The 8,939-nt window shown below is 43.9% G+C and overlaps 2 protein-coding genes across 2 annotated transcripts in view; both read right to left on the bottom strand.

Moving 5' to 3' along the window:
* The window catches only part of TPPP3 (tubulin polymerization promoting protein family member 3), a 134,146-nt gene extending 125,669 nt beyond the window's left edge, over positions 1-8,477 (bottom strand). The window contains exon 1 of the mRNA XM_069085755.1: positions 8,474-8,477. The gene's annotated coding sequence lies outside the window, so the exon portion shown is untranslated. The remainder of the gene's footprint in view (positions 1-8,473) is intronic.
* ATP6V0D1 (ATPase H+ transporting V0 subunit d1) overlaps positions 1-8,939 on the bottom strand; it is a 102,788-nt gene that overhangs the window by 26,164 nt on the left and 67,685 nt on the right. The gene's annotated exons all lie outside the window — the stretch shown is intronic.

The following is an 8,939-nucleotide window of genomic DNA, read 5'->3' as shown; positions in this document are numbered from 1 at the left end:
AAATGGTTACAATGGAGGGGAAGAATAGGAAGGCAAAAGGGAATGGGTCAACCTTATTCCTATTGAATTTGGCTTGGGGAGGGAATGAAATACACAATAAATAGGGTATTTCACCCTACAGGAGAGTAGCAGGGCAGGGGATGAGAGAGGGAATGATGGAAGGGAGGGCAGGCTGGGGGGGAGGGAAGTTGGAAGCACCCACTTTTGAAAAGGGATGGGATCAAAGTAGAGAATAGAACAAGTGGGAGGTGGGAGAGAAGCAAGGGAAATATAGTCAGTCTTTTACAATATATCTACTATGTTATTGTTTTGCATTAGCCACACATGTACATCCTATACTGAACTGCTTATCTTCCCAGTAAGGGTGGGTGACAAGGGAGGAAGGGAACGAATCTTTAATTCAAAGTTTTAAAATCAAATGTTTAAAATATATATATGCTATTATTAATACTATTTTACATGTAATTGGGAAATAAGATATACAGGCACCAGGGCATAGAGATCTACCATGTCCTACTGGAAAAGTCGAAGGGGTATGGGAGAAGATATGGGAGAGAGCAGATTGGAGGAGGGGATATCCTGTGGGACTGCTACTTTGGGGCGGTGGGTAGGGGAAAAACGGGGAGAAAATTTGTAACTCAAAATCTGGTGGAAATGAATGATGTAAATGAGGAAAAAATTTTTTTTAAAGTTTTCTGTAAAAAAAAAAAGGCCCCTTACATTTTCTTCTCCCCCCTCCCTAAGTCTTTTGACTTTGTGTTTAATATTTCTGGTTGTCCCATTAAGTGAAGAACTTGTAGTTGGTCATTCCACTTCTCAGGAAGTATTTGTTGCTTGGGCAAGATTTTCTATTTCCTTTCTACCTGTTAATTGCATTTTTCACTACTTTTTTCTTTTTTCAATAGCTCTCATTTCTTTTCTAGTTTTTTTTTTTTCCCCTAGAGCTCTCATTTCATTTATAAAAACTTTTAAAACTCCTTTTTAACCTTTATTTCATTTCTTCCAGGAATTCTAGCTGAATTTGTGCCTGAGCTGTGTTTTTGTTTGAGGCCTTGCTTGTTGATGTTTTGGAGTCATTCCCATCTTCTGTATTTGTGTTTTAAGGGTCCCTTTCACCATTTGATGGCTGGATTCTTTGCTTGCTCATTCTTTCAGCCTACTTGCTGACATTGGAACTGATCCTTGGGCTGGGCTCTGCATACTTCTGGAGGGAATGTCTGGGCTAGTCCTGCTGCTGCTTTCTTGGGAGTATCCAGTCTTGTGTTATTCCAGGATTCTCTGGGACTGCTCAGGGTGGGGACCTGCAAGCTTTCAATGTTCCCAAAGTGGTCTAATAAAGGACCAAGTCTAGGTTTGGGTCTGAACAATATGCCTGTGGGTTTGCCTTGTTTGCATATTCAGTAAACTGCTGGTAGACTCAGTCACTATCAAGCAGTTGGAAAGCTTTGCTTATTCAGAGCTACAGAACTTTGGTCTGAGACCTGTCTCTACTCTTGAGGTCTCAGTCACATAGCTGCTACTTGGTTCTGAACTTGCTCCTTGCTAGGTACAGAGCTCCTGAGCCTGGAACCTTACTGGGTTCCTCAGTCTACCCTGGATCTGGGACCAGGATCTGGACAGTGAGTAAAAGGGTTGCTATTTGGCCTCTATTCATGCAGCCTACACAAGAGTGAGTCCCTCCATCCTGGATCTGGGACTTCTTGCCTTGGTGCACAGCCTCTCCCTGCACTGGAATGCTCTGTAGCTTGCTCCTGGACAGACCCTGGCTGCAAAGCCCTCTGTCTCTTTATGCCAACCTGGGCTGGAAACATGATTCATTGGGATTTTTTCCCTGCTGATCAGAATTCAGTCTGGCGAGTTTTCTAGATGATTTGGAGGTGTGTGTTGGTGAATGGGGAGAGCTCATTGTACTTCTTTCTACTCTACCATCTCCTAAAAACACCTTTTTCCAAAAGTTTAACAGAAAAGGAAAGGAGAAAAGGATGGAAGATTGATGAACTAGAAGAATCAAAGGAGGGTGGGGAGTGGGGAAGGGAGGGCAATCAGGGAGAACTGATGATGTAGGTAGTTAGAAGCCAATTGTGTGAGAGAGAATAAATACAGATAAGGAGGGCATGACTTGCTACAGGAAAGCCCTGGGGGAGTCAGGAGGCCATGGGATCAAGAGTGCTGTTAAAGGGATCAGCTTCACTGAACAGTATTGCTCTCTCTTCCTTAGTGACCAAATTAAAGGAGTAAGGAAAAGTTGTGATATAGTAAGGTCATATTTTGTGCACCTGAGGTAGTGATTCCCTATCACTGCTGTTCTTCAAGTGGAGGACTCCTTACCAAGAACACTGTAGATGGAATGTTGGACTGGACAACTTCTGGGGTCCCTCCAACTCAGATTTTAGGGTTCTAGGATTCTACAAAGGAAGGGCAGAAGGAAACCAATGCTAGAGACAAAAAAAAAAAGTAGACACTGCTTATTCAGAAAGAGTTTAGCCAGAACATACCACAGTTTTCTTCCTAAGAATAATAACATATAGTGTATAGGGAATGTCACAAAGCACAAAGCAAGGCACAATGGAGCCTGAGCAGTTAAGGGTAGAGAGTTTGCTTCATACAAAGCCCTTCAGTCCTAGAAATCACCAGCAGGTGAGTGACAGTGGAGCTAGCTTGTGGATTGACTGACTGACCACCTAGGGATAAGCATCAGATGCCTGGGAAAGCGGAGGAGAATGGGGTTTAGAACCAATGTTGGGTGGCAGAAAGATGATGGAATCAAGGATGGTAATCAATGTGACATGTGTTTTGGAACATAGCCAATATGGAAATTTGTTTTATTTGATTATGCTTATTTGTTACAAGTGTTTTAATTTTCTTTTGTCCAGTTGGGGAGAGAGGAGAGGGAAGGTAGGAGGCAGAAAAAAAAATAAATGCTTGATAAACTGTAGTTCAAATCTAGTCTCAGACACTATTTAGCTATGTGACCCTGGGCAAGTCACTTAACTTCTACTTCCCTGTAAGGGTTATGGGATTCAAAGATCTTCCATGCCCCATTGGACTTGCTGACGTAGCAGGAAGGGGAGGAGCAAGAGGAAGCGGAAGCAAAACTAGAGTTCCTGCGGTGGCTGGCGGTGGTGGCAACGGCGGCGGCAACGGCGGCAGGAGCAGCAGAGGCAGCGGCAGCGCAAAGCCCTTTTTGAGTTAGCCAGAATTTCTGCTAAGGACTCCTGCTGAGGACTGCCAGGGGCCGGAGCTGCTGGGAGCGCGCTTCCCGGAAGCTGGGTGGTTGCTGTGAGTGGGAAGAGGAGGACCTTTGCCTGAGGTAGCCTGTTCTGTTTTAAAGGCTTGAAAATGTGGTTGCTTTCTACTTTATCTACCTGTGCCAATGTCATAACTACTCTGATGGCTTTCACTTTCTGGTTTTGGGACTCAGTCTTTTGGTATCTTAATAAATTTTCTAGTTTATTCCCCCATATGGCAAGCATGACGTATTTTGTGATGGATAATTATATCAGCATATCTGTAATCTCCATAGGCATTGTGAATATGGCATTGCTGATACATTCCCTCAGTTTTCTCAGCTGTAAAAGAGGGATAATAAATAACACCCAAGAAGTTGTGAGGATCAAATGAAATAAAATGAAAAACAAATGAAATATTTGTTTAGCACAGGGCCTGGCACATAGTAGGCATGATATAAATACTGGCTACTATCATCATCATCATCGTTATCAATCAACAAAAAAAATTAGACCAACATCTTATGCCACATACAATAGCATAATATGCTCTAAATATGAACTATGAAAAGTCACATCATAAAAGAATTAGAAGAGAATGAGGTAAGATATTTTCACAGTTACAGCTTGGGAGAGCTGTAACTTAAACATATAATAAAGGTGATCACAAGAAATAAGATAGTTTCAATTATCTGAAGGAAGTTTCAAATGTTGTAGGTAGGTCCTGACCTATTAGATGGCCCTAACCCCTAAAGCAAGGGTTCTTAACCTCTGCCAAAGGGTGTCATGGAGCCCCTTGGGTGGCAATCTGGTGAAATCGATGGATACTCTTCAGAATAATATTTTTAAATGTATAAAATAAAGCATATAGGATAGGTAAGGAAACCAATTATACTGAATAAATATAGTCATCAGTTTTTTAATTCAAGGACCCTAGGCAAAGAACCACTGCTCTAACGGGTTTCAGGTAGGTAATAGCTCTGAGGGTTTCCCATCTGGATTTCCCCTCTTAGGCCTAGAGAGTAACTTGCCCAAAGTCACAGATAGACCAAGCAGCAGAACTGGGATTCAAACTCAGGCTTCACACTCCAAATGCAATGCTCTTGTCATTGCACTATGCTGCCTCCTTATCATTGTCTGATTTGGCTTTCTCACTTTCATGTTGGGCTGGAGAATCTACAGGAGGAAGATGTCGTGCCCCTGGAGGGCAGTGGCTTTGCCAAGGTCAGGGCACTTTTGTCTTTGCCTGAAGACAGAAACTTGAAGATCTGGGTCCCCTGGGCTGGGGAAATCATCTTCCTTGCAAGTGATATAGCACCTTAGCACCTATCCTTCTCCTGGTCCACTGATAGACTCCATCCTTTCTCTTCATTTCTAGCTGCCACCAGTCAGTCCCTCTCTGGCCCTTTGGTAGCTTGACTGAATGGATTCTCTCTTAACACTAGGCCACCCTACAAAGAGGAAGGGGGGTGGGGTGGAGCAGGGCTGAGGCAGCTACCAAAGAGAAACACTACCCCTAGTGGATCTGGGAGGGTGAGAATCCTCAAATAATAGTAATAATGAACCTCAAAGAGTGTTCTGGTGCTCAGCTAAGACCACTCTCCCCTTTTCCCTCTTGGGAATTAATGAATCTGCCCTAACGAACATTTTACCCCAAGAAAACATAACTTTGGGCAGAGGAACTGAAAATGAGAGATGACCCAGCTGCCTGGGCTCTTGGCCACTTGCTTCCCAGAACCTGCCCAGGGTCCTGCTTTCTCAGAGTCCCATCTGAAGCTTCAGCCCTGACCTCTGAGCAAGCTCTGCGCCTATAGGTGCAAACCATTCCTGAACATGACCACATGTGTGTACTATAATTCCTTTCAAGTGAATTTTTTTCTGTATACACCACAGAACCTAACCCAATACTGAGCACATAGTAGGTACTCAGGAAATATTTGTTTAGTTAAATTAACAAATATTTACCCAGGAAAGTCTTCTGTTCCGGGTAAACACACACCCCTCTCTCTTCAGATACAATAAAGAGGTATGGCACCCAAGAGTTTGGAAACATCTATAAAAAAATAGACTCTCTCTTCCTTCAAGCTGGGCTCAGTGGACACAGAGCAATTCTCCCACAAGGCTCTCCAAGCTGAAACTTCCTTGTAATAAAAACCAAACCAGACTTGGAAAAAAAAAAGAAAGAAAGAAAAACTTTGGCCCAAGTGTACGTTTCGGAAGGAAGGAAGCAACTATGGAGTGAGGACACTTGCTGCCCTGGGCCACCAGTCTTCAATGAGAGCTCCCACAAGACTCTCCCAGGCTCCGTATGGAGCGGTTCTTACAGAGTTGAACTTGAGCCTTAGAGGAACCCCAGACTGTGGGAAGACATCGTGGTCTGACTTTAATTTTACCATCTCATCAGCTATCATCAGAAGAGGAAAAACAAATCATTTTTAAAGCTATCTTGGTTGACAGGGCCTGGGAATTCCAGTGCCTGAAGACTGCACCGTCAAAACACATTTATTAACACAAAACACATATGCTAGGCACTGTTCTGAGTATTGGGGATGCAAAAAACAACCCCCAAAACCAGTCCCTGCTCTCAAGGAACTCAGCCTAATGAAGGGAGACAGCATACAACCATGTACAAACAAGACCTATCCGGGATAAACTGAGGGCAGTCCCACAGGGAAGGCACAAAGATGAAGGAAGACTAGGAGAGGAGTCTTATAGAAAGTGGGCCCTGAAGGAAGCCAGGGAAGCCAGGACAAGGAGGGGAGGAGAGAGTGCCAGGCATGGTGGGAACAGCCAGTGACAATGCCCAGTGTCTAGAGATGGAGAATCTTCTGCACTGAAAAGCAAGGAAGCCAGTGTTATAAGACTGCAAAATAAGTGGGAGGGAAGAGGTGTCAGAAGCCTGTATAGGTGGGAAGGGGCCAAGTTATGAGGGGCTTTAAAGGCCAAACAGAGGATTTCATAAGTGATCCTGAAGGGACTAGGAGACCAACAGAGTTTACTGAATAGAGTGATGATGGGTCAGACTTGGGCCTTAGGAAGACCAACTTGCCTGCTGTGAACGGAGGATGGACTCAAGTCAGGAGAGACTTTAGGTTAGGAGAGCAACTAGAAGCCACAGCAGGATAGCTGGCGTGATGAGGGCCTGCATCAGCTTGGTGGCAGTCAGGAGAGAGGGAGGGAGTATGTGGGAGAGGCAATAGAACCTCACAAGTGACCAGATATGGGAGATGAGAGAGAGAGTAAGGAGGCCAGGATGACACCCAGGCTGCAGATTGGATCACCAAGGGAAATAGTATAGCAGGAAAGGAGAAGAGGGGCTAGCACAGAACCTTGGACCAACACCCACTGTTAGCTGGCATGACCTGGATGAAGAGCTAGCAAGGGAGAAAGAGAACCAGGCAGGGGAGAACAGGTTTCTGCTCACAGGTTACCCCATGGCCTGGGCACTGCCACAGTCAAATGCTTTCAGGTCAATAAGTAACCACACTGGTGAGTGCTGCCATGGAGCATTCCCTCGCCCATGGGGACAAGCCATGCTCAGTCTGGGCTACATCTGTCTGCAGGACTCATCTTCACCAAGACCCATGCTCAAGGCCATTCCTGGTGACTCCAGGGCCTTCAAGCTTGGCCAGAGTAGGAAAAGTCAGCCAATGCAGCCTCCATTTACCAGTTGTCATTGTGGGAGCTGCTCTGCAGAGGGCCCTTTTCCCTGCCTTTCTTAGGGTCTCCAAAGAATAGCTTCAGCTGGGTGAGAAAGTTCCCTGGTCCCTCTATACCCTCTTTCTGCCTGGCTTTGGAGGAAGTTAGGCATCTGGCTGTGGACAGCAGCAAGCAGCCAGGGTGGAGAGGGGAGAATGAAAGTTGGGGTCTAACTCTGAGTAGGCAAGATGATGTAGTGCAGCCTCAGTTTCCTCATTTGTAAAATGGGAAAGTTTCTCCTAATGGGATGGTTGTCCTCTGTGGTGTGAAGTCCCCATCGACTGACATCACTGTTCACCACTGCAGCACCTCAGGATGGTGTGGATTCAATGACTGCAAAAGTCCCTTCAGACTGGTCACATGATCTCATAACAACAACAGCTTTTATATTATGATCACTATGTGCCAGGCACTGTGCTAAGCACTTTACAAAAGTATTTTACTTGATCTTCACAACAACCCTGGGAGGTAGATGCTATTCATATTCCCATTTTACAGCTGAGGAAACTGAGGCAGAGGCAGAGTGACTGGTCCAGAGTCACACAGCCAGTAAGCATCTGAGGTTGGCTTTGAATCTGGGTCTTCCTGTTGCCAGGCCCAGCATCTGTGCACTCTGGAACCACCAGTGGCCTTATAACCTCTCCGGGCCCGCATTCTCTTCTCTAAAATGACTGAGTTGGACTAGATGATCTCTAAGGTTCTTCCCAACTCAAAAATAATCTCTTCTGGATCCCATGAATGCTAAAATGGTCAAATCATAAAATAATGGGTAACGCCTTTTTTCAGAATATGACTTCTATGTGAAGTTGGAAGAACATTCTTTCTACCCAGCACTTTTGTTTATGAGCTAGGTATGGCCATTCAAATAGGAGCTTCAAAAACTCAAATATCTGAATTTATGTAGAATTGTTATGCAGTGGACTAATGATTTTTCCTCATGAAATCAATTCTGAAAATGTAGCCCTATATTAAGAAACTATGTCCAACTTGATTCCGTTGTGATCTTTATTTTTCTATTGTAGAGAATGTATTTTTATGTTCACTTTCCTAAGTGAGCAAAATTAATCCCTGACACCTTTATTATTAAAAGGACGGCAACAATAACCACATGGGGACAACACTGCAGTACCAAGCTCATGAGGGAGCTATAAGCAAAAGGCTTTGTAAACGTCAGAAAGCTAAAGAAATATGAATTGTTAGAAGCAGGAAGGAGCTTCAGAAAATTTGGTGGGACTGCTCATCAGCAAAACATTTATGGAGATGGAGGCAGGAGGCAGGTATGAAGAAAGAAAAGAGTTAGGCCATATTATCACCAAGACTCTTTCTAGCATCAAAATTCTGTGATTCTAACCACCAAGAGAATTATCTAGAGACTGGAGAAATCTAAGAGAGAAGACACAGAGATAAACCACTGAGCCACAGCTAAGATTTGAGGAGCCAAAAAACAAACGCAGAAGGCTGTGCAAACACAGATTGCCCAGACTGTGGCCAACTCAAAGGCCCTAGAGAGATGTGGGTAGATCCCACTGGCCACAGTTTTTTCATCTCCCCATGTACAATGGGCATTTAATTCAATGATCAGGGTCCTAGGGAACCTCTGCTCTGAAAGAAAGGATGGGGCAGACATTAGTGTCTCATGCTTATTTTAAGATAAAAACGGGTGTAGGGAAAAAGAGAAGAAAATGCCCATATATAGAAAGTAGTAGACATAACAGAAGAAGAATATAAGGACCAATAATTCATAGTAAATAGATACTATTAGATGTTACTAGATACTATTGTATTAAGGAGAAAGACAGAAATACACAAAATACAAGTAATTAAGAAAACTAGAAAGCTTAATATAGAGAGGAAAACGTGGCCACATAGATGAACAGAATTGATAGGACGGGACTCATGACGGAATATTTCTATGGAGTGGATACACTATTCAAAAGGAACAGAGTAAATGAGAAGGGTGATGGAACAAGATTGATTATTATGATGAAACACTCGTACAAGGAAACACAGGAA

This window comes from Petaurus breviceps, unplaced genomic scaffold, assembly GCF_028583685.1.
Source record: "Petaurus breviceps papuanus isolate PSGF00001 unplaced genomic scaffold, PetGlider_PUasm1.0 176, whole genome shotgun sequence".
In the NCBI taxonomy this organism is placed as follows: Eukaryota; Metazoa; Chordata; class Mammalia; order Diprotodontia; family Petauridae; genus Petaurus; species Petaurus breviceps.
This window is presented reverse-complemented; position numbering and strand designations above follow the sequence as displayed.